Here is a 24,401-nt window from a genome sequence, read left to right on the forward strand (position 1 = left end):
TAAATTTTGTTGTGATAGCTCTTGTTTTTCTTGGTGTTGCAATTTGGGTGGCCAGCTGTGTATTTAAAAAAGACATTTTTTTTATTAATTGGAAATTTTAGTTCTGTTACCTTCCTTCTGCTATTTACACTTTCAAACACTACTAGTTCATGTTTTTTCTTAAATAGTGGTGTCATGTTCGTTGTTCGTTAGGTTACTATTTCATTTTAGATTTTAATATGGGAAGTTATTAGATTTAAATGTATTTTTGATCACATTTATTAACTACTTTATACCGTCTTTCATTTGCATATCTTGGAGATATAGAAGTTAATGGCTATATTTTTTACTGTGAAACGCGAATAAATTTATACTTGACTTCAGGTAAAATACTGATTATGTTACCTTAAGAACCGCTTCCTAATTTATCATGACAGGGGCAAATTTCAACCTCTGAGATTTAACAGAAATAAATGTGATAATGCTGTTGTAAGAAACTCTCTTTTTATAACACACATATGTATCTTTACTTTTATTTATGTCTAATTGAGTTTTATTTACTTAAAACCTACTATTAATGTTACACATTTACAATAACCACTTTCATAATTACTCTCACTTAAGGGGAAAAAATAATGAAATCTTAAGTAATCGTAACTTAAAAATTTAAGTTATTTAAAAAATATAGTTTAAAGTACTGAAAATAACTAAGGCTACCATTAATTATGCATATTTAGTAAAAAAAATTGTATTATCTTCTGGTTTTCAGGAAATGATAAAACATTTAAACTTTAGATAAATACAAGGAATACAAAATTTTAAAAAAGAAGAAAAATATATTAATTATTAAGCTTGTTTTTCTGCATAAATCAATATGTAACACAAGGACATAATAACAACATTTTCACAACTATTGCAAAAAGGTGGAATTTGGTGAACATTTAGTTGTCTTTAAGACGTCATGATAAGATGCCTGCGAACCAAAATATCCAAAATATCACCTGCGAAACGCGCAATAACGACGTCTATGCGACAAAAACCTCATCTGCAAAGACGTAATAAAGACGTCTTTTCAACGGTTGCAAAAAAGTGGATGTTCGTGGACATCTGGGCGTCTTAAAGTCGACATATTGCAACGTTTTTTTGCAGTGACACTCGCGACGAGTTTGCAACGTCGTTACGACGACGTTGTGGTACTTGGGTGTAGGATATAATCTTAACTGTGGGGGGTTTCAGATCTTATTCCATGAGTTGCTCTGTATGCGAAAATGCAAGTGGGAAATTTTTGTTAACCTCGGCTAAGTGATGAGAAAGTCAACTTTTCATTTTGATTGCAGCGTCTTGTGTAGTTAGGTTATTGTTCTAAGTACTAGAGGCATAACTCGTTAAGCATTGGACATAACTTCTGTGGATAGTCGTTAAATGTTGTGATAGGCAGTTCTAAATTATTTACATCATAGAAATTGTAAGGTTAGCTATTAATAACAAATAATACTCAGATTTTTACTTAGATTCTTTCTTTTCTTTTTACGAAAGAAAAATCTGTCCTTTTTTATTATAATTCCATACAGTGACATCAAACTAAGGAAAGACATTACTATAAATAACTGAGTTGTCAGTAAAATAAGAATAAGAATGATTTCTATACCTAACTATGATTTTGAAGTTCGTCAGGCCTAGCTGTCTAAAAATGCTTATCTTTAAGCAAGGCATTCTAAGATAACTGGGATTCTGTTCATTTTGCGTACGGAAAGAAACGTTGGAATCTTAATGCAGTGAGCTCTTTCACACTGAAAAACGGTGTCTGGAATAAAATGGAGGACAAATTAGGGAGTTTCATGATTTTAACTATTTTATTGGTAGAAGTACATTTGTCAAAAAGGCCTACAAAAGCTTATTCAAAATGATCCTCAAATCAAAATTAAAGATACGTTACTCTGTTCTGAAATAGAGCAAATATCCCATTCATGTTGATTTTGTTTCCGAACAATGGCATGAATTCAATAATTATTCAATATCATGCATTTGCATCAAACGCATTTATATCAAAACTCTAATGTGGAAATTAATAAAATTCACCTTAAATGGAGCTTAGGATATAGTTACGTTAATTTCTACAAGTTTAAGGCTTAAATGTTTTTATTGTTTCTATTTTTCGCTTGTCAAGTTTAGAGTCATTAGACATTATCGGCACAGGAGCCTGATAAATGTGCAATGCTGTCCTCTCCAGTGTTTTCGAATTGCGGAACTCCCGTATGCGTGTTGAATGAAGGCATGAGGAGAGGGGGGAGAACATACTTTATACACGTATTTTACGAAAAAGAAAGATACTTGGATGGAGGATGAAATTTCCACTGACAAGAATATTACAAATTCTTAAACATGACTCTTTTTGTTATAGTTTTATGCTTTTACTAGCTTTGCATCTAGTATTATTTTGTCATTTTGATTGTATGATAATCTGTTTATTTTTAAATAATTTGCACTTGCATAAATCAAAAATTTAAAAGCATGCCTTCTGTTTAGATAGAATGCGAATTTTGTTTAGATATGATATTAGAAATCATTTAAAAAATAAGAGGCTATTTAGCTATTATTGTTACTTCAATGATATATTTTATCTCAGACTAAAGTCTTATGTGTTACTGCTGAGAGCTTAATAACATAATGTGTTTCACATTTTTTAATATGCTGCGATTCGTATTCCAACAGTCAAGTAACAGTTAAAACTAGCTTACGAGTAGACTATTACAAGCGTTGAAAAACGAGTTTAAATAATATATTGTTAACCAAACAACCAAGTTATATTGATTATTATTTGGATACCTCAAATTTGACGAAACACACCTGCCAAAAATTTCTAGGAATTACTGTTTCACTGCGTATACTTTACGTGTATTGAGAAAAATGACAAAACTTTTAACTCTGTGCTGCGCTATGATTAAGAATTATAAATTTATATCACAGAAAAATTATGAGAACTACAGAATTTAAGGCGAAAAAGATGTAAATATTTCTGGTGTGTATATGTGTGAGTGTGTGTGTACTCAATTTGAACTTCTTCCGTAATAAAGGACTACAATGCTTTAAGTTCTCAAAGGGAAAGGAAGTCATCGCTCCAGTAATAAAACCAAGCTCTTAATGTAAACTTTCCCTTTCCCCCAAGCTAAAAAGAAGAGGAAACGACTCAAGGGAAATTTTCTAGGAAAAAATTTGAATAAGTCCTGCCGCGGTTTGTATTTTTTCTGCAAACGGCAATACATCGTCGGCAGAAAAACCGAATGAAAATATGGAAAATGCATTTCTCGAAACCTCAATTCAGATTTCTTCCCTTACATTAAATTCTAAAATTAAAAGCATGAGGGAAAAGTAAAAAAAAGCTTATAATTTAAATTCCATTCTTCGACTTATTATCAGCTATAAAGCATTATTTTTCCTTCATATTAATGAATCTTGCTACATGAAACGTTTGAATTTAAAGCTAGAGCTCCAGTAATTACACATAATAATAAGTGAAGTTTATGTAAAGCCTAGCAATACTTCATAAAGTGCTATGTATCGATATTATGAAATATTTTAAAGTATGCAGTTCCTTTATAATAAGATAACAAAATATATTTCATCAACCAAATTTAATACGTCAGACAGAGGTTCTCATACAAGCAGGTTCCAGTTGTTGCTATGTAATATTATAGAAAGGCTAAATAGCTGTTTTTTAATATTCTGTGCACCAAGTGATGCAAATTTAGTAAAGAATTATAAACAGTTGCAATCCAATAAGTCTATAATATACAGTATGGAAACTCACACATAAATGCATAAACTACTTTTGTTTAAAAGAAGCTTAGAATTCTAATATATAACAATTAAATTTTCCTCGTATTTGTTCTTTTATTAGTGAAAGACGATACCTTATAGGAATCATACAAATATGTGTATAAAATATGCTTAATTGAGAGCATACCTACATCATAGACTGTATAAATAAAACTCGTAGCTTTAATAACGGCGATTCACTATTTGGAGCAACATCCACAGGATATTACAATGAGATACAGCGACTCGGCCTCTAGTCTTGCCGTAGTCTCAACAAAGTGAAGTCGAAGGCTCTTAGTTATTCAAAAAAGAAAAATACTACTTGACAATCCAGTCCATAAAAGGCCTACTCTTTTCTGGGTGCTGGCTTACACTGGTATTCCGGGAAACAATGGCAGAGGGCAGATCAAATTGCGAAGAACAGCTCCTCCTTTCTGAAGAATCCAATTTCACTATAGTTACGTATCTGAAATAGTCCACTCACAAGTGTCTTCTTGCCCAACGGCAATAAGGCTGATACACTCATGTCCATAAATTAAGGATAATGCAAAATCAGGCAAAGGAAGAGTTAGAAGCAAAACAAATTTGACTTATCTGTAAAGCTTATTTATTAAACAAAAAGTAAGGAGCAAAAAAAGATGCTATATGTTTGATATAATTTAACAAAATTAGCGATTTTACTCCCTGGAGCAAATTACAAAAAAAAACCTATTTACAAAAAACTAATATTACATGGTTGGTATGATTGTTAATACATTGTATGTCTCCCAGACGATACAATACAGTTCGTACAACGCCTAGGCATGCTGAGTATCAAATTATCGATCTGATCTTGTGGGATATTACACCACTCAAAAAGCAATGCTCTCCGAAGTTCCGGTAGACATGTAGGAGGAGGTTGACGGGCTGCAATTTGTCGGCCAAGCATATCCCACACTTGCTCTACTGGATTCAAGTCCGCTGAGAATGCTGGCCAGTCCATACGGGTGATATCCTCCGATTGAAGGCATTCGCTTACCATGTTTGCACGGTGAGAACGTGCGTTATCATCCATAAACACAAATTGTGTGCCCATGGCGCCCCGAAACAAACGTACATGTTGTTCCAGAATGATGTCCCGATAGATTTGGCTTGTCATGGTTCCAATTTGAACATGCAGGTCAGTTCTGGAACACAGAATAATTCCACCCCAGACGAGCACTCCTGCACCACCGTAACGGTGTCGTTCAATGATGTTTTCTTGGTGGTAACGGGTACCTGGAACTCTCCATATGAAAGTCCGGCGAGAATCAGACTGCAAGCTAAACCTGGACTCGTCGAAAAACATCACACAAGCCCACTGTTGCGGTGTCCCCGCTCTCTACTCCAGGCTAACCGCAGGCGACGGCGAGTTGCAGTAAGTGGAACGCATCTGACAGGTATACGAGCATATAGACCAATCTGCCCTAAGCGTCTGTACAAGGTCTGCCTTGAAACTGTCGCACCAGTGGCTGAAGAGAGCTGACGAGACAGGTCTGAGGCTGTGTTCCGCCTATTTCTTTTGGCAATAACTGCCAAATACCGGTCCTCATTCGGCGTTGTAGCTCTGGGGCGACCTGTGCTGCAACGTCTACTCACATTACCATCATCTAGGAATCGTTGCCAAAGCCTGGAGAAGACTTTGCGCATTTCCAAGTTCGTCTGATACTTCCAGTTGGGTATGCCCACATTCCAGACGGCCGATAATTCTACCACATAAAAAATCATCCAAATGCGTCCTTTGTGTCATAACTATTCGGTTATTGCACTGAAATGCTTATAAAGCGCCTCCGAACAATTTTACTTCTTTGCCTGTATTCCTTATATATCACTCTCTTACACTCTCGTCATTGTGACGTACCATCGGTGTCATCTGGTTACTTCCTGAAATTTGCATATGATTCTTGAAGATATGTGTTGTGATTTTACAGGTGATATATTTATTTTAGAGTTCGATTTCCGTGTGACTCCGAATTATCCTTAATTTATGGACATGAGTGTATTCAGCAATGACAGGCAGGTGTACTCATCAGCTAAAGTAGAAATTGAGTTCCGAACTGCAAATTGACAGTTCACCCTCGTATGCAAAATTAAGAGAATTTGAAAATTATGTCTATTTTTGCAAAAAGTATGGAACCAAAGGTACTATTTTTAAGCCGAAGAATTACGCAGATAATGAGAATTGAAGACGAAAGCCTACGAATGCATGTCTGTGAGCTGTGACTGTGTGGGGAATATAAGCGCAGCACGGGTCCCCCACGACATTCGCCATGTTTCTCGCAAGAGTTGAGTGAATTTTATAAGCTATGAGATAAAATGAGTAGCCACGAACGTATGAATGACGGAGTGAGATGGAAAATAATCGGTGGATAGCAGGCAGGTCAGTCACAAGCACAGGCAGCTACACAACTCAGTGTAACGCTGAATGTGGTCTGTGTGCTAGCTAGCCGGCATCTATCATCAAACTATCGCTTCAAGAATCGTCATCGCTTCGTCCAAGCCCTTGGTGGCAGTGGTTGGACCGGTTTCCTTCTCTTTCATGCTGGGAGTTCAAGGGTGAAGGACGGGCTTCGGCCTGTCTCTTCACTGACTGTCTCTTCACCTACGAATCATGAACGATCTCATTGTGCAATTTAAGACTCATCCATTGTCTATCGCCACGTGGTGCACTGCTCCAAATTAATTCACTGGTAGATGCTTCAAAATCAAAGGAAATTTCAAGATAAGTATATTCCTGGTCTACATATATCTTCGATTCCAGGTTTTTCGTGATTTATAGAAAGTGATGCAAATGGATAGTGAGTGCTGTGTAGTGTATCGATAATCGAGTGGACGCTCTGTATTTATAGTAGGACTATAGTTATGATCTGATCATTTAATTTTCTTGTTTATTTGTGTGAGCTCAGCAATAAAATTTTTGATAGGAAAAATAAATAGAGTAAATTGTGGACGAATAACTTGTATTTTCTTCTTCAACTATCACAACGTCTGGGGTAAGTACTTTATTTTGCTAACCTCTGTAGGTCACATATTTTATCCCTATCATTCGGGTTATTGCGGAAACAACGTGATGTACTCTTAATCACTGTTATAATTTCATCGTTGATAAAATTGATATTCAAAATTTTGGTTATCACTTATACACCTGAATAATTATATTAAATATTTCTCATAGCCTACAGAAATTAACACATTTTTCATTACATAAGAAATTAAAATATATAAGTATTTATACTACATACAAATATTTTCACTACATATGGTGCCGTGACAAAAGAAATAACTTAAAATCATTTAGTTCAGGTTGAGAATTCAAATAAAATGTGTGACCTATAGTATATTTGCTGCACATATGATTTATATTGTTGAAAATTTATGATAAATGATGGGTAATATGCCATAAAAGAGTAATTCTATTTTGGATAATTCAAAAATTCAATTTCATATGTATTGTTATATATATGTGCATATTTAATGAAAGTTTTAAGATATTTGAATCAAAAGCTGATTTCAGTAATTTCATTGGATTGTGGTATGTAATGACAAAATAATGTTCAGAAGTATTAGAATCCAGAGGTGTTAATGATCAATGTACTTATATTGCATCACTAATTTGATATATGCATGGTTAAAGTTACAGGAGATCCAAATTAATTACTAAATAAAAAAAAATTACCTTAACTTTGCTATCTACTCTTATATGCATGTTTGGTAAATGCATATGTAAATTATCAGAGAGAGTGCTAAGTGTTTGTGTAAAATAATGTAGATCTCAATAACATTAAAATAGAAATAGCAGATTGTAAGGTAATGCAACATAAGTAACTATATTTCTTCATCCATGTCAAAGCTTAAAGGTAGATCTAACACTGGTATGGCAACTTCCCTAGCTTCTGCTCTGCCCACATTTAGTGGCAACTTATCTGAAAATATAAATTTCTTTCTTGATCAAATAAATAGTGTTGCTAAATTAGAAAAATGGTCAGATGAAAAGAAAATAATCATTCTGAAAATAAACTGTAGGGATAAAGCTCTAGATTTCCTAATTAATGATCCAAGAGTGGCTAAGGAAAATAAATTTGAAAATTTAGAAAAATTATTAAAGAATAAATTTGCACGAGCTGAATCTTTTCAGGACATTCTACAGCAATTCTCAAACATTTCTCAAAAGTGTAACCAATGTGTTAGGGAATTAGCTGACGAGATTACTACAACAGCGACAAAATACATAAATGAAGATTCGGTTGAGGATTCTAGTTTACATAAATTAAAAGTGAAAATGAAGCTCACTAAATTTCTTGAGGCCCTCAGAACAGACATTAGGATTGAAGTTAAGAAATTAGGTCCATCTTCCTTTGATAAGGCTGTAGAATTGGCAAGTAATATAGAAAATGCATTGAATGATGAGAAAACATATTTGAACAGTATAAATGTTGAGCAAAATTTAGAGATTTATAATCTTCTCAAAGAAAGACTTGAACAGAATAAAATTATTCAGGAGCTAACAGATAAAGTAAATCAACTTTCTCAAAATAAGCCTATAAACACATCTTATACAAGAATAAATCACAATGCTTCTACATCTCAAAATTCTAGCAACTTTAATAGTGCATCTTGTCATATATGTAGCAAAAGACACTTAACAACAGATTGTTGGTATTTTCCTAGGCAAGACCAGCATAATTTTAGAAACAACACATTCAGGGGACACAGACAATTTCGAAACACTTGGCGGAGGAACTATCATCCTTACAGAAATAATAGTCAATACAAAAATGGTCTGAATAAGCATTTAAACTAGCTAAGGATTCTTGCCAGATATTTTACAACAAAAATTTTAGACCCCTTGCAGGAATCCGCAGAGACTGGGGTTATAAAGAACACCTGTATAGACATCATAATCCAAAAAAGATCCAAAGTAACAGCAATAATGTCCAACACAAGTCTGCAAAAAATAAAAGATGTAATAATAGAAACTCAACCAAATTGTTGATGTCTTGTAACTCAGAAAATTCTAATTATCTGCCAATAATCAAACTTAAAATTGGTTCTCAGACTTATGAAGCTCTTCTTGATACTGGTGCAAATTTATCTTTAGTCCAACCAGATGTTATTGAGGAAATTAAACAATTCACTAAAGTTGAATTTGTTTCTCGGATGGTAAGAATAAAAACTATTGAAGATTCATGCATTCCTTACATGTCTGCAGTTAATTTAAAATTCAAAATTCAAAGTAAATGGTTCACTAATTTATTTTATGTCACCCAAAACAATTGGAATTCTACTTATCAGATAATCCTAGGTTATGACTTCATTCAAAGTAACAAAATTTTGTTAGATTCCATAAATAAGAAACTCATAGTAGATAATACTCATTTGGACTTTGAAGAAAATTATCCCAGTAAAAAATTAAGCAACTCAGTTAATGTAAGAAGAAAAAATTGTAATTTAAACTCATTAAGAATGGTTTCTAATATAACTGTCCAGCCAGGTCAATCTCAAATCATTTCTTTAGCTGTTCCTGAAGCTTTAAAACAATTTAAAGAAATTTTGCTTTCTCCAAAGCCATCACAAAATAAGTTCCATATCAATGAATCTTTACATATAGTTGATTGTCACAACCACATTCAAACTATTGTTGAAAACAACACCAATGAGAAATTAATTTTTAGGAAGAATTCTGTTATTGGAACTGCTGTGCCATTTCACTTTGAGGATATTGTTAGTCCCAAAAATCATGAGACTTTACAAATGAACACACTAAATCTGCAAGAAGTAATTAAACTTAGAAAAGAGGAATTAAATGTATCAGACTTTAAACTAGATCATTTAAATGAACAAGCAGAAAATGAAATGACAGAATTGCTAATGAATAACTATGCTGTGTTTTCAAAATCATATAATACTTTAGGATCTACTGATAAAGTTGTACCAGAATTTAAACTACTTCACAATTTCCCAATTCAAACTAGACCTTACCCTATTCCTAAAATTGCAAAACAGTATGCTCAACAAGAAATTGCAAAATTATTAGAAGCAGGCATAATAGAACCCTCTTCTTCAAGATATAGTTTTCCTGTAATATTTGTTAGGAAAAAGAATTTACCTGGTGAAGATAAAAATGCACCAAAATTTCGTATGGTTGTAGATTATCGTCTATTAAACTGTACCACAGAATCATACAAAATTTGTTTACCAAAAATTTCTGAGATTTTGCATAACATTGCTGGTAGGAAATTGTATTGTGTACTGGATTTGAAGTCAGCCTTTTTCCAGATCAATTTGCAGGACTCTGATAAAGAAAAGTTGGCATTTTGCACCGAACTGGGTAATTTTCATCCTTGTAGACTTCCCTTTGGAGCTCGCAATAGCACTTCTTATTTCCATACATTAATTTCAAAATGTTTAAATGACATTAAAGGTAGTAATGTTCAATTTTTTCTAGACGACATTATTATTGCAGCTGATAGTATGAGTGAGTTAAAAGTAATTCTTCAAAAAGTATTCGACAGATTAAAATCATTTAATTTAACTCTAGATCCAGCTAAAGTGCAGCTCTGTAAATCTGAAATAACTTATTTGGGTTTCAATATTTCACAAGCAGGTTTTTCTCCTTCTGAAGAAAATATTTCAAAGGTTACAAGATTTCCTATTCCAAAGGATGTAAAACAAGTTCAGGCTTTTCTTGACATGATGAACTATTTTAGACATTTAATCCATAATTTTGCTGAGATCACTCAGCCAATAGTACACTTAACTAAAAGACATGTTCCCTTTGTTTGGAATCAAGATTGCCAAGATGCTTTTGATAAATTACAATCAATAATGTTGGACAAACCAACTATAAGGAACATTGATGATAATCATGAGATATTTTTGATCACTGATGCTTCTAAAGTAGCCATGTGTGGTATTCTGTTACAAAAGATTGATGATAAATTCTTTCCTGTAGAATTTTATTCGAAACTTCTCACTCCTGCTGAGTCTAGATACCCGTCGATCAGGCGTGAGCTTTATGCTATTTTTTCTTCTGTCAAGCAATTTTATGAACATTTATATGGCAAAAAATTTACTATTTTAACTGATGCTAGACCACTCACTTTTCATATGCAGCTGGATAAGCAGCCTGACATTGTTGCCAGATGGTTGTTGTATTTACAAGATTTTGATTACTCTCTAAAGCATATACCTGGTTTTTCCAATCCTGCAGATTTTCTTTCTAGATTTCCTGAAGCATCTCATAGTGTAAACAATATCAACTTATTTCATTCAGATAATACTCAGTTAAGCATCCAAAATATAGTTAATCACCAAAGAAATGACAAAAATATTAAGGATATCTTAAGCCAAATTAACAATAATAAAGCTGATATTTGTGGAAAATATTTTATTGATAAAAAAATGGTGTAGTAATGATAAAATTAAGACCTAGAGCGCATCATTTAAAGACAAAGCATTTAGAAAATAAAATTATACTTCCAAATTCTTTAGTAAACCCTTGTTTAGAGATTGCTCATGCTCCGCATTTTGGTACTAGTAAAACTTATGAATTCATTAAGAAAAAGTATTTCTGGAAGGGCATGTTTTTAGATACAAAAAACTTTTGTGAAAAATGTCAACAGTGTTTGGAGAATAAACCAAGGTCATGTAAAACAATTACAAGCAATATAAAAAAATCTGATTTAGCACCTGGAGAAATGTTAGCAATTGACATTGTGGGTAAATTGCCCAGATCACATGATGGCAAATTTTTCATTCTAACTATTATTGATCATTATTCAAGATATTTAGAAGCCATTCCTCTGGCAAATATTACATCTGCTACAATAATAAGGTGTATGAATCTTTATTTTTCAAAATTTGGTATTCCAAAAGTAATTTTATCTGATAATGCTTCAAATTTTTGTTCAGCTGAATTTGAAAAATTTCTAAAAGTTCTCAATATTGAACACCGAAAAAGCTCCATTTATTATCCACAGTCTAATGGAATCATAGAAAGAGTTCATCGAACTATGAAAGAAAGCATAGCTTCTTTATCCAATAAGGTAATCGAATGGTCAGATAGATTAGCTTTTTTCAAACTATATTACAACAATTCTAAACACATAGTTACAGGTTTTACTCCCGCACAGTTATTTTTTGGGCGAGAACTAAATACACCTCTAGATACAAATAATGAACCGGCAACGGTAGATAATCCTTCACAATACTTCTTACGTCAGAGAGAACACATTAAAGCAACTAGAGAATTAGTGAAACAAAACGAAGAAAAATATTTTCAGTCTCAAAATAAAGTTGTTAAAGGCAGAGAACCACCAAAATTTAATATTGGAGATGAGGTATTTTTAAAGGCTTTACAACCACCTCATGCTTTTCAGCCAAAATTCAATGGACCTTCCAAAATAATAAAAATTTTTCGAAATAAAAACTACTTAATTCAAAACATCGAAGACCACAAAACTAAAAAAATTCATTGTAGCAAATTATTTAAAAGATTTGATCCAAGGTTCAATTTGATTAATTAAGAACATTTATTTCATCGAGCTTGTTTTTCTTGTTCACTAAGTTAGAAAAAATATATAAACAGAAGACATACACACATTTGTAAGTTTTAGGAATTTAGTGGATTAATTTCCAACAACAAAAATTTTTTTTTTGAGATTTCATGATTAGTTTGGGTGTCGGTTGGCCACCTTCACTCATACGTTTGGTTGGCTGCAGGCTGGTCCGGGTTGACTAATGTCATGGAATTTACAAAAAAAAAAAAAAAAAAAAAAGTGTGCAGTACACTTAGTGATCATTACAAGTAACGAGCTAGACATGAAAATTGTGCTACTAAAACAAGCTTGAGTAGTAAAAATATATATATATATACATATATAACAATAATAAAAACAGGAAGAAGAAAATTAATGTGTTCAAAAAAATGAAATTGTAGAGTAATTGGTCTAGATGAATTTAGTAATTTCAAGGGCAAATTGATGTCATCCAGAAGAATTTATAGAATCTGTATAATTGGAAACTTGTCAAAAAATGATCATTAATGCAGAGTTGTGTTTAACAGTGAAAATGTATGAATGTAAAAATAGGTATTAGCTTACAATTTCCATTTACAAAGAGAAAATTGTAACTTGACTACAGATTATAATGAAAGTGTATGCTGTAACTATATGAGTAACTTGTATGATATGTATTACTTATTAATTTTTGATTGTACTTCATATGTGTAGCACTTATCCCAGACAGTAAAATTATGATAAAATAATTTTTGACTATTTTTCATTTGATTTAACTATTATACCAGATCATACTTGTAATGAGTGTTGTGCGTCAGTAAATTTATCGTGCAATGAACTGTGTTTCGGTGAAATTTACCATGCAGTGTTCATGCGGTGATCTGTGCTTTCTCTTTGGCCGGAGGGAATGTGCTAGCAAGCCGGCATCTGTCATCAAACTATCGCTTCAAGAATCGTCATCGCTTCGTCCAAGCCCTTGGTGGCAGTTGTTGGACCGGTTTCCTTCTCTTTGTTGCTGGGAGTTCAAGGGTGAAGGACGGGCTTCGGCCTGTCTCTTCACTGACTGTCTCTTCACCTACGAATCATGAACGATCTCATTGTGCAATTTAAGACTCATCCATTGTCTATCGCCACGTGGTGCACTGCTCCAAATTAATTCACTGGTAGATGCTTCAAAATCAAAGGAAATTTCAAGATAAGTATATTCCTGGTCTACATATATCTTCGATTCCAGGTTTTTCGTGATTTATAGAAAGTGATGCAAATGGATAGTGCTCTGTAGTGTATCGATAATCGAGTGGACGCTCTGTATTTATAGTAGGACTATAGTTATGATCTGATTATTTAATTTTCTTGTTTATTTGTGTGAGCTCAGCAATAAAATTTTTGATAGGAAAAATAAATAGAGTAAATTGTGGACGAATAACTTGTATTTTCTTCTTCAACTATCACAACGTCTGGGGTAAGTACTTTATTTTGCTAACCTCTGTAGGTCACATATTTTATCCCTATCATTCGGGTTATTGCGGAAACAACGTGATGTACTCTTAATCACTGTTATAATTTCATCGTTGATAAAATTGATATTCAAAATTTTGGTTATCACTTATACACCTGAATAATTATATTAAATATTTCTCATAGCCTACAGAAATTAACACATTTTTCATTACATAAGAAATTAAAATATATAAGTATTTTTACTACATACAAATATTTTCACTACAGTCTGCAATTTGTAGAAACAGTTTCAGGAGACTAGATAAATATTGAGAACATCTGGACAAGGCCGACAATATTCCCAACGAATCAGACTGTGGTTTGGCACTTTCACCTTTTCAGTGCCATGGCGTAGCTCGCACCTCAAAAATTACAACCGACGAATCTAAAACTGAATGGCGTAACCGATGGGATAATGCAGGACAAAGGAGAAGATATATCAATTGGTCCCTAATTAGGCAATTCATACAGTTCAATAACAAGAGAAATAACGTGGTTCATATCGGATCATGGTCCCTTTCCATGCTATTATGCAAGGAACTTAGCTACAGCAGATCAGTGTGTATGTGGAGAAAGAGGCTGCCCCGAACACTGCTTATTAAAATGTTGTCTCGCTGCTGGACATCATCTAAAACTTCCAAAGTGAAATAAATCATTTTATAAGTTAGGGTATCAAGAGCATTCAACTCAGAAAGGAAATCATGAACATAATAAACTTCCTGTTCACAAGATGCACGGAGCTATGCAACACGGTAACGCCAGGTGGGGCCCCTTTGGATTCTGTGAGTGTTTGTTATTTGGATAATTAGGGCGGTTGGGGAATAACCACATTACCTATGGTTAAAAAATTAGTGTCCACAACCCTTCACGTTATCCATATCTAGATAGGCCCTGGAACACGATACGATCCCTTCCTCATAAGGAAAAAATATCATTACGGTGATTCAGGTGTAATGGTTTGGACGGCCATTACGTCGGACGGCCGCACACCCCTGCATGTGTTTGATAAAGGAATCCTGACCGCTGTGAGGTAAGCAAACATCGTAGAGCCATATGGTCGACTTTTTAGAGGCGCAGTTAGTCTTAGGTTTATGTTAACGCTCCTCCGCATAGGACTCTGCTGGTCGATGATTACCTCGAAAATTAGGATATTCGCCTTGTGTACTAGCCAGCCAGATCCCCTGAACTTTAACTGTAGAGCATGTCTGGGACGCTCTTGAAATTGCAATTTCATATCGCCATCCTCCTTTGAGAACCATCCCTGAGTTAAAAGCTTCCTTGTTGCAGGAGTGAGATCAATCGTCACAGGGACGCCTCATCTGCCTCCTGTCCAGTATGCCGTAACGCTGTGCGATACGTCTGGCTGTGAGAAGAGACGATACTCCATATTAGACTCATTTTCAGTTCGGCATCACAACGTGGATTTTGAACATACCTGCGCTATGAGCTTTACTGATACTCATGCTTACAGAAAATGATTTTTAATGGTGCATCTCTGTTATAAACATGTATTCATAACAAATTTCCTTACAATATATCCATTAATTCATCTGAAATTCGAAATAATGTGCGAATTCTTTGATTCAGCTCACTAGTTTCAATTCCTACTCAGTTCTAGCAGGTCACAGCTTTATCGGCCCTACGAAAGCCGTTTAGGTTACAGTGACAAGGCCGTTTCTGAATGTGATAGGATTAGCAAACCTGACCACTTCATATATGAATACTCTTCCAAATGGACCAACATCAAATCACCAGCTCCTGACCATTGGAGTCTTAAATAGAGAAATCTCTTACTAATAAAATTGCACAACTCAGTCAGGACTGAAAGAGCTATTAATTATTGTGCTTTCACGTAGGAGAGAAGTTTCCATTGTCAGTCGAAACTCTACACTTTAAAATGCATGAATATTTTTTCATTAATCTCCTCATTAGATCTCAAACACCATGTATCGAATTTTATGTATTTTGCATTATTTTTCCTTTACTTGTCACATGTACTGTATCACAGTTTGCCCGTATAATACTTATTGTTTTTATTTCCTCTGTACAATCCGAGTTTGTTTTATACTTCGCCTGTATAAATCAGTTTGTTTTTATTCTTCTCTTATTAGTTTTCCATGTGTTTGTGTATATAGCAGTGGTGGCCATAGTATGGCTGTCGCCCTTGTGCAAATAAAATATATCTGCGAAATATGGTTAAACTAAAATTACTTACTGTACAAAGAAAGTAATTCATTTATTTTATTAGAATAAAGCTATTAGTAAACGTAAACTAATCAGTGTCCAAACGAAATTATTTTATTTCATTTCTTTTAGTTAAGAAATGTATTAATGTTATTCAAAAGAATAAAATAAAATAAAAATAATTTTTTACTCATTCTCTGATAGAATTTCGTAAAAGAAAATCATTAAAAGTTAGCTTTGTTCATGGGCACATTATGAATGGATGGAGGGATGCTTGTGAATCCTTTACAGGAACGGTCTGCTGAATTTCGGAATCATTAGTAGTGGTAGAAACAAAATTGAGGTATAGAATCTATGAGCGGAACAGAAAACGCATGCACAGCGTCGGAAAAATTTCTGTGTCAGCTGTAATTAGAGAAAACATTGACAACACAGAAATTAATGTTACTCTCGACGCATCATCATATGCTGAAGTCAAACTGTCAATGAATGTCTGTATACAATCATACGTTTATTTCCATTTGCTGTTTCACTACTTCTAAAATAATGTAAATATGGACTTGTAGATTTTGGAAAATCTAGTTTCAGCTGTCGAACTTTCCTAAATTCCAACATGCGGCGCTTATTGACAGGAAGTTTGGCCACCTCTAGTATACTCGATGTTAGTAACAAGCATGATAATGCTCTACTTAACATTATGCGTAATTAGATCTGTTCTAATATTGAATATGTAAACAACTGAAATTAATTACATTGACAGTGATAATTACGTTAATTTTCTAATTCCATTGTTATGAAATACTGAAGAATGTATTAAGGTTATGTTTTATGCTATTTCATGTATTTATTTTATTATTTCTTAAATATAATAAAATACTCTGCTGGAGCGGAATTCAATTCCCTATAGGAATAATGCCATCTTGGCAGCTCACTGTATATAAACAATATTGTTGAAATCAATAAGGCGCTCATTTTATCGTTACCAGGTTCTCTTAGATGATTGGACACTGTACATTTGTTTGTTTTTCAAATAAAATTACATCTACTAAACAATGCTATATAGTGGAATCCTGAATCCTGCTCGAACTTTGAGCTGTCACTGTCATACGCTAGCACTACTCTAATTTGCTAGGACACAAACTTCAAGTAACTTAAGTAAACTTAAGTAAACTTAAAGAAAATTAAGTCTTGGATTTAATGGCTTCCATACAGGATGGAGCAACAGTAGTTGCTTCCCTGTAACCTGCTATCTTCTTACTTTCAGTTCTTTAAAGGAACGCAATGAGGATCCATAATTTCCAACATAAATGTTAACCCACATTTCCTGACGCGAAGCTGTGTGATTTTTTTTCTGAGTTTAACTGAAGCCAGATAGAATCATATATCATTAAGTGTCAATGATGATTTAAGAGGCTTGTGAATAAAATATCCCTAAAGCAGTGCTGTATATTTTGTTCATATAACTCAGCTCATATTTTGGCGATACACGAATTGTGTCTCCCATTCAGTATCATTTTGGAAGTATTTTGTGTCATTTTACAGATGAAGTGCCATCTGAGGACACACATATAGTATATGTATTTAAAAAAAACTGCATAAATACTTAAACCTGTGATTTTATGAGTTTCGTGCTAATTGGGTAAGTACCCAATTCATTGAAGTACGTATTTTGGTTACTGACTAGAGTTTATCCTATATTTTGTTTAGAAAATTCAAATTATATAATGATATGTGAATTAACTCTGAGTTCTGATAGCTTAGTAATTATACGTCCAATGTTTGTTATAACTCGTTAATTTTGGGCCTAATGCTACTTAGGGGATAAAGCAGCAATATGTTTGTAGGGATTAATTTGTGGATTCCGTAATTAAATTACTGTTATAGTCAGTGATCCTACGTATTATCTGGAGAGTTAGTTTAAATGCAAAATAATTATTAACGTAACGATATAGTAGATGCATCGTTTTCGTGTATTGATTAAACATTATCTAGTGAATAGTTTATATCAGTCCTGTAAGGATGGAACAAATGGCAATCAATCAGGTTACCTTAAGTAAGGGAGTAAAGCAAGTTTAAAGCTAAATTTAAAGAAATGATGGGCACCAGAATAATTAAGGTATGTTTTGGAAATTACTTTTCAGATGCTATTGGAATCCTTTTACCTAAAAATATTTGTAGTTGCGTTATGTTTTTATCATTTTATTTTCACTGCATGGAATGAAACATTCTCAAGCATATGTGAAATGTCTATACCTTATAATATTCGTCTAGATAAGCATAAACTGTGTATTTAATAGGATGTGTCTATATTATGCATGTTATAAAACATTACTGTTGGAATCACTAATAGGCTTGGTTTAGCATAATTGGATATTAAAAATTATTTATATGATTTGTACTAAATATATGTATTTTATTCTTAAGTAGAAATTTTATAATGCTACAACATATTTGTCGTAGAAGGAAAAATAAAGCACAAGTTTTGTTTCAGCTCATAATGTTAAAATGATTGAACTATTTAACAATATTTAAATATATGTCCGCCTTTCAAATGACAAAAGAAGATCTTACTTAATTTTTGATTTTCCAGTTTGATCCAGTTTCATATCTAACGTACACGATACGGTTAATAACTTAAAATTTGAGTTATCACATAAGTACGTTTTACTGATCTCTTGAAAAACGAGTTGCTGCCCTTATAATAAGTAATTGAAATATGAGGGATTAAAATACCTAAAATGTAAAAGAATAATATCTGCTTTAAACCTCAAAAGAAGTTAATATTTATAAATAAAAGTACACTGAGTTTGAATAAGTCTGCTTAGAAGGAGAAACGATACTTTGAATCAAATAAAAGCAAAATCCATACACAAATGCAAGTATATATCACCTGCCAAAATAGAAACATTTTAATACATGCGATAAGAATAGAAATGTCAGCAAAAATTTAGAACTGTACTCTGAGATATGGAGTCCAGTAATGGAATACTTCCTTCCAGAAGAAAGTGCTGAGTGCCCCTTTTGTGTTTCAAATGGGAAAATTTAAACGCTTCAGCGAATTTCAGGGAAGAGGTTTAATTGTATCCTTCAGACCTATAGCATCGCAGTCTTAGTGTGGAATAGTATGCCTATTAAAGGTATGTTATAGACGATTCTCTTCTTTGAAGTTTCATCTCACATGGTCAAGGAACACTAATGCTAACGTACAAAGATATGTTGAATTCAGCAGCTATGCTACATTTTACACTTTTAGTATAATTACGGGTACTGTTTTTTAATTGTACCAATGCCTAAGAATGCAGTAGTAAATCTTAGCAGTTTCACCGCTTTCCTAACAGGTTTAACATAAGTGTTGAAACCATCGGTAATAAATTAATTGTAGGTCCTGAAACTTTATCTGTATATGAAACAATAGACTATAATACGATCTTGGCAAGTTTTTGTTAAGAAATTATTTTACAAAGCACTTCTTTCCATAAAAGAAGTATTTATGTGTTTGAAACTAATTAAATTTTTACCTACAGTTAGATATATTCAGTATGTAAAAGGAAATAAGCTCGATATATTTATAGCATGGTGCGTGAAAAACGCGAGGAAATATTATTATTCCTTTGTTATTCACGTGATGTATTGCTGGTAATAGCGCTGGGGCTTCATTCTGAATTGTTCTGTTCTATTAAAGAGGTACACATATTTTCGTTATATTATTTTCCTTCCATTCCATTATTCTGCCTGAGAATTATTTTCGGATGTCAGTTGTAAAGAGCTCAACAAAAGAGCTCAACAAAGTCAAATAATGTACGATCCAAATATAATATAATAGAAATCATCCAATGCGCTTTCAGTATACTTAAATTCTTAGTGTCTTATAAGACAGATTGTTCTCAAACTTACTATAGTGTCTTCAAATATCTCATTTAATTTCGTTGCTTTTCAGTGACAGGATCTTTGGCCACATAAAATCTATCAAACCCTACCAAGGAACCTGGTGACTTTTCACACAGGCATGAAATAATACCAGCACAGAAGAAAGGTGAAAATAACATTTTATTATTATCAACTATAAACAGAAAGGCACGTATTTTGTGTTTTACAATAACCCTGTCAACTTGCGGTGGAACTTAAAGTGTTGTTATAAAAATCGGTTCAGTTCTAAAGAGTAGGGCCCTACTAGCACTTTACGTTAAGGCTACCTAGGTTAACTCGACAACCTAACCGACGTGATAATTATTTAAGTGGCCAAAAGGCGTATCAGCAAGGTCAGAATCGTAACGTGTGCTGGATAGAGAAAACACGCTCTGAATAAACTCAAAAATTCACCCGTTTGAATATTCACTTCGCTTACCTTTAAATTAGCATCCTGCAGAGAAAATGCGAGGGAAAGTTAAGGAAGATAACAAAAAATTTGAATAATTGATTAATGGAACTAAAGGAAACACTTCACAGTAAGTACGAAAACTGACACACTGATTTACAGCAAATTTCCAAGATGCTCCTTTTTGCTGTTCGTTGATAGTAAGCATTTTGTTTTGTTGTTGTCTTCGTTGTTACATGCCACTAGACATCAAATTTTCCACACTTGATGATTTCAAATGTGTTTTCAGCACTTATTCCTTTCGTAGGATTCCTTTATCATTGCAAGAGAATCTGAGGGTAAAATAACAAATCAGCCTGGTCGGTGATCGTGACAGATAATATGTATGCGAAATAATTTACATTTTAATTTGCTACTTTCGACGTTAAAGTATTTAGGAATGCAATTATCTGCTTCATGTATTTTTTAATGTTTTACATGTTGCTATTATCTATTATTAAAATATCAACATATATGTAAGGTATAAACATGAAATGAATTACTACATTACATTTACACCTACATGCACGTAGAAATAAATTGACGCAAAAATATAAAATATAGACTTACAGGAATCACTCCTTATTATACTAAGGAAATATTTGGAACTGTAAAATCTTAACTAGTTGGAAAGTTAGCAGTAGCATTTTCTCACATTATTCTGAAATTACAATGAGTAATTTGTTAGGCCTCTTTGAATTTATTTATAAAGACGTTTTGTTTTACCAAATGGCGGGCACTTGCCTATTCAGTATTGGTCATTCCTAGGCCAGGAATGGTGGCCATTTTATTGTGGTGGCACCTAATAGGCGGCAATCGTTATATGCTAGAAAGGGACAGACAGTTACAAACATGTCTTCTCGGAATTCGAAATTGGGCCCTTCGGTATCTCAGTGGGCTACCCTGATCACTATACCGTCTGCGCATTTAATAAAAAAAAAACTATGAAACTGTTGCTGCATTATTTTCTAACTATTTTCTTATTGGAAAACGAAGGCTCATATAAGTCTGTAGAACACTTGAAATCAAAAGTGAAACTTTCTGTGGAAGCATTATCTCTGCAGTTGCGATAACCCTCTGCATCGAGAAACTGAGCTGATAAACTTACATCTTTTTCCTGATCGAAGGTTGTTCTTTTGAAAATTTATTTCAGTTACTAACACTGCTGCCTAAAATTGCTGGTAACTCTCTCTTGATAGGATCCAAATCATTAATTTAGATTCAACTTTCACTAGGTCCTGATTTAGGCATGGGTAAACGGAGCACGCGCCCCAGGCCTTTACGTTCTGAAGGGTATTTAATGTCAATTCTAATTTTTAAAATACAAATATTTATAAGGTATATATATATATATATATATATATATGTAAGGTATAAGAAGAAATTTAAGTTTCGTAAACACCTTTAATGTTTATTTGATCTGGATTATGACGAAAAAAAAACTTAACGAGTAATTGTAATGTAAAATTTTCTTAAAACGTTAAACTCATTTTGGCGTTGTTTGTATCAAACTGTAATGGGAAGATTTTAAAACTTTTTTTGAGATTTTAATTTTGCTCATAGATTTCTAACTCTCAATACTGGCCTTTTTATCATTAAAAGGAGATATGGCATCCAAATTAAATTATGATGATGTAAAAAACAATTCTGTTGAAAGAAAGTTTCAAAGAAAGATAATTAAATATTATCAATTTAATTATATGGTCAGCGAACATTTAGATGTATATAAATCCATCGAATAATCACTTTAGCATTATTATTAGAATCATCATTGCCATATTTAAATCGCTATGTACTTTTTATATGGCAAATTTCCCTTCAACGAAGAATAAAAAGTTAATTTCATAATTCTAAGTTTTATTTGTGTACATGATTATTAAATGAATAAATGCTTCTGTTTTAATGAGCTGTTCTTATTTTTATAACTTATTTAGCCAAGGTTTAAGTAAATTAAAAAATATTTAGATTCTTCTCTCTTTTTCATGTTCTTCTAAGCAATAATAATAATGAATCCGTTTAAAATTTATGCTTATACTACTTTGAAAGAGAAGTGAGAAGCTTACACTGAGAAACGTAAAAACGAAGCTACGTAAAACGTGCTTTGGTGGTCTCCATTTATGTAAATGAATGTTTCATTTTCATGTTTCTTATTTAAATTTACTGAAAGGAACTAAAAAAATAAAGGTACGCAAAAACATCAAACAAGAATACAAACAAAGACTGTGTGGTGATAAACATTTTATTCACTGTAAAATAATAAATCTAGAACATGTTCCTTCACGTTTCACTTACACAACACCGAATATTTTTATATAATTTTTACCAAGAAACAACGTTAGAACGTTATATTACCACAACATATTTTCAGTGCTCATATATATTTAAACTTGGAAACAAGCATTTCTATGTAAGTAGAAGATTCCCTAAAGATTAATTCACTGGCTTTTTAGAATCAAAGAATACGTGACACCTTTAATTAGGGCATTACAAAAGATTCTTGCGTAATATGCAATACATGAAGTAAAATGAAAACACGAATATTTATAAAATGCGATCATTCATTAATAGAAAAAAAGTCAGCCCAGTTGGCTGATATCATAAGAACAGCAATTCAATCTGGCAAAGGAAAACAGCTACAGACATTTCAGTGGGAAGACCTGAGACACGATAGAAAGAGGCGAAATACTATGGCCCATGGTAGATGCCTTGCAAACACATTAGTTTAGAGCTAAATATGATTCCATGCAGATGGCAAAAATGAAATACGTATTTAAGTTCAAAAACAACAGCGCCACGCTTATTGGGCAACAAACTATGAACATAAAGTTCAATAGGAATAGACCTTATGTAGCACCTAATGAATGTAAAGTGAAACTTTTAATATTACTCAATTAATTAACTCAGCAAACTGCATCTCTATTAAAAATTTAATCTGAGTTTCATCAGGGTAGCCATTGTGAAATAATGGATATTTAAAAATATGACTCAAATGGTTAACATTGCTTCAGTTGTTTTCATTATTTTTAGCTGGAACTCTTCCCTACTTTTTTCACTGTTTCCTTTGTTCGTATGAGGAGGACTTGAAGAAGCTGCAAACTTCATCATTCGCACTCTTAGATTGAATAAAATGATGTTTTTATTAACGAATATTTTGTCCTTATATGGGTGATTCGAAGAGCATTGAATGAAGGAGCATCAAGGAAGTTTTAAAAAAATATGCACAATTGAGTATTTCTTGAATGGTTAGACGTATTCCCATGGTTTGAACTTACAAAGTAGAGCAGGATGGGCTATAAGAATAAAGTAGTTTTTAATAAGCAAAGTCCTTTCATGAAAATATTAAAAAAATGAATTTTTCTGGCATTTCATTTAAGCAAAACATAAACTTTCATACAGAAAGGAAGTTGAAATTACCAAGTCACCCCTTCTCTTTCTTTACTCTCGATTTTTCAAAAAAATCTCAGTTACATAGTACGCAAAACTGGCTCCCGAAAAAAAATGTCAGCCACACTCTTTGGTAAAATGAAATGATAAAAAAACGTCAGTTTTCGAGGCTGCATAAAACTGAAACTTTTCGGATAATTTCTTCGACTTGAACAGTTCTACAAGCGGTAAGGTTATGGAATATAAGTATCATGGTTAAAGAAATATTTTTCAAAACCTAGTAAAATTTGTGTTACACTATATGTTCGAATGAGAAATTGTTTTTTACCGATAATTACCTGTGAACTTCAAAATATTATTTAAGAATATATCAAGTAATTTGATTGTTTAAGGAGGGACGCTATGTTTCCTTTTTGCTTGATTAATTTGATTTCGAAAAGCATTTCTTTATTCTCCATTTTTCACTATGAGACACATATACAAATCTATGTTACGTGGGGCTTCATTAAGACACGATCTAGTTTAATAAATTTCCTTAACTCCTACCACGGTTTTACATGTAACCTGTCAATACATGCTTCATTGTACATCCTCTTGGAAAAAGTTTTATTGAAATTTGGTTGGTGTTATTTTAATTTTAAAATCTAAAT

This window comes from Stegodyphus dumicola, chromosome X2 (assembly GCF_044657685.1).
Source record: "Stegodyphus dumicola isolate Sdum_Otavi_A_Nest chromosome X2, ASM4465768v1".
NCBI classification, from domain to species: domain Eukaryota; kingdom Metazoa; phylum Arthropoda; class Arachnida; order Araneae; family Eresidae; genus Stegodyphus; species Stegodyphus dumicola.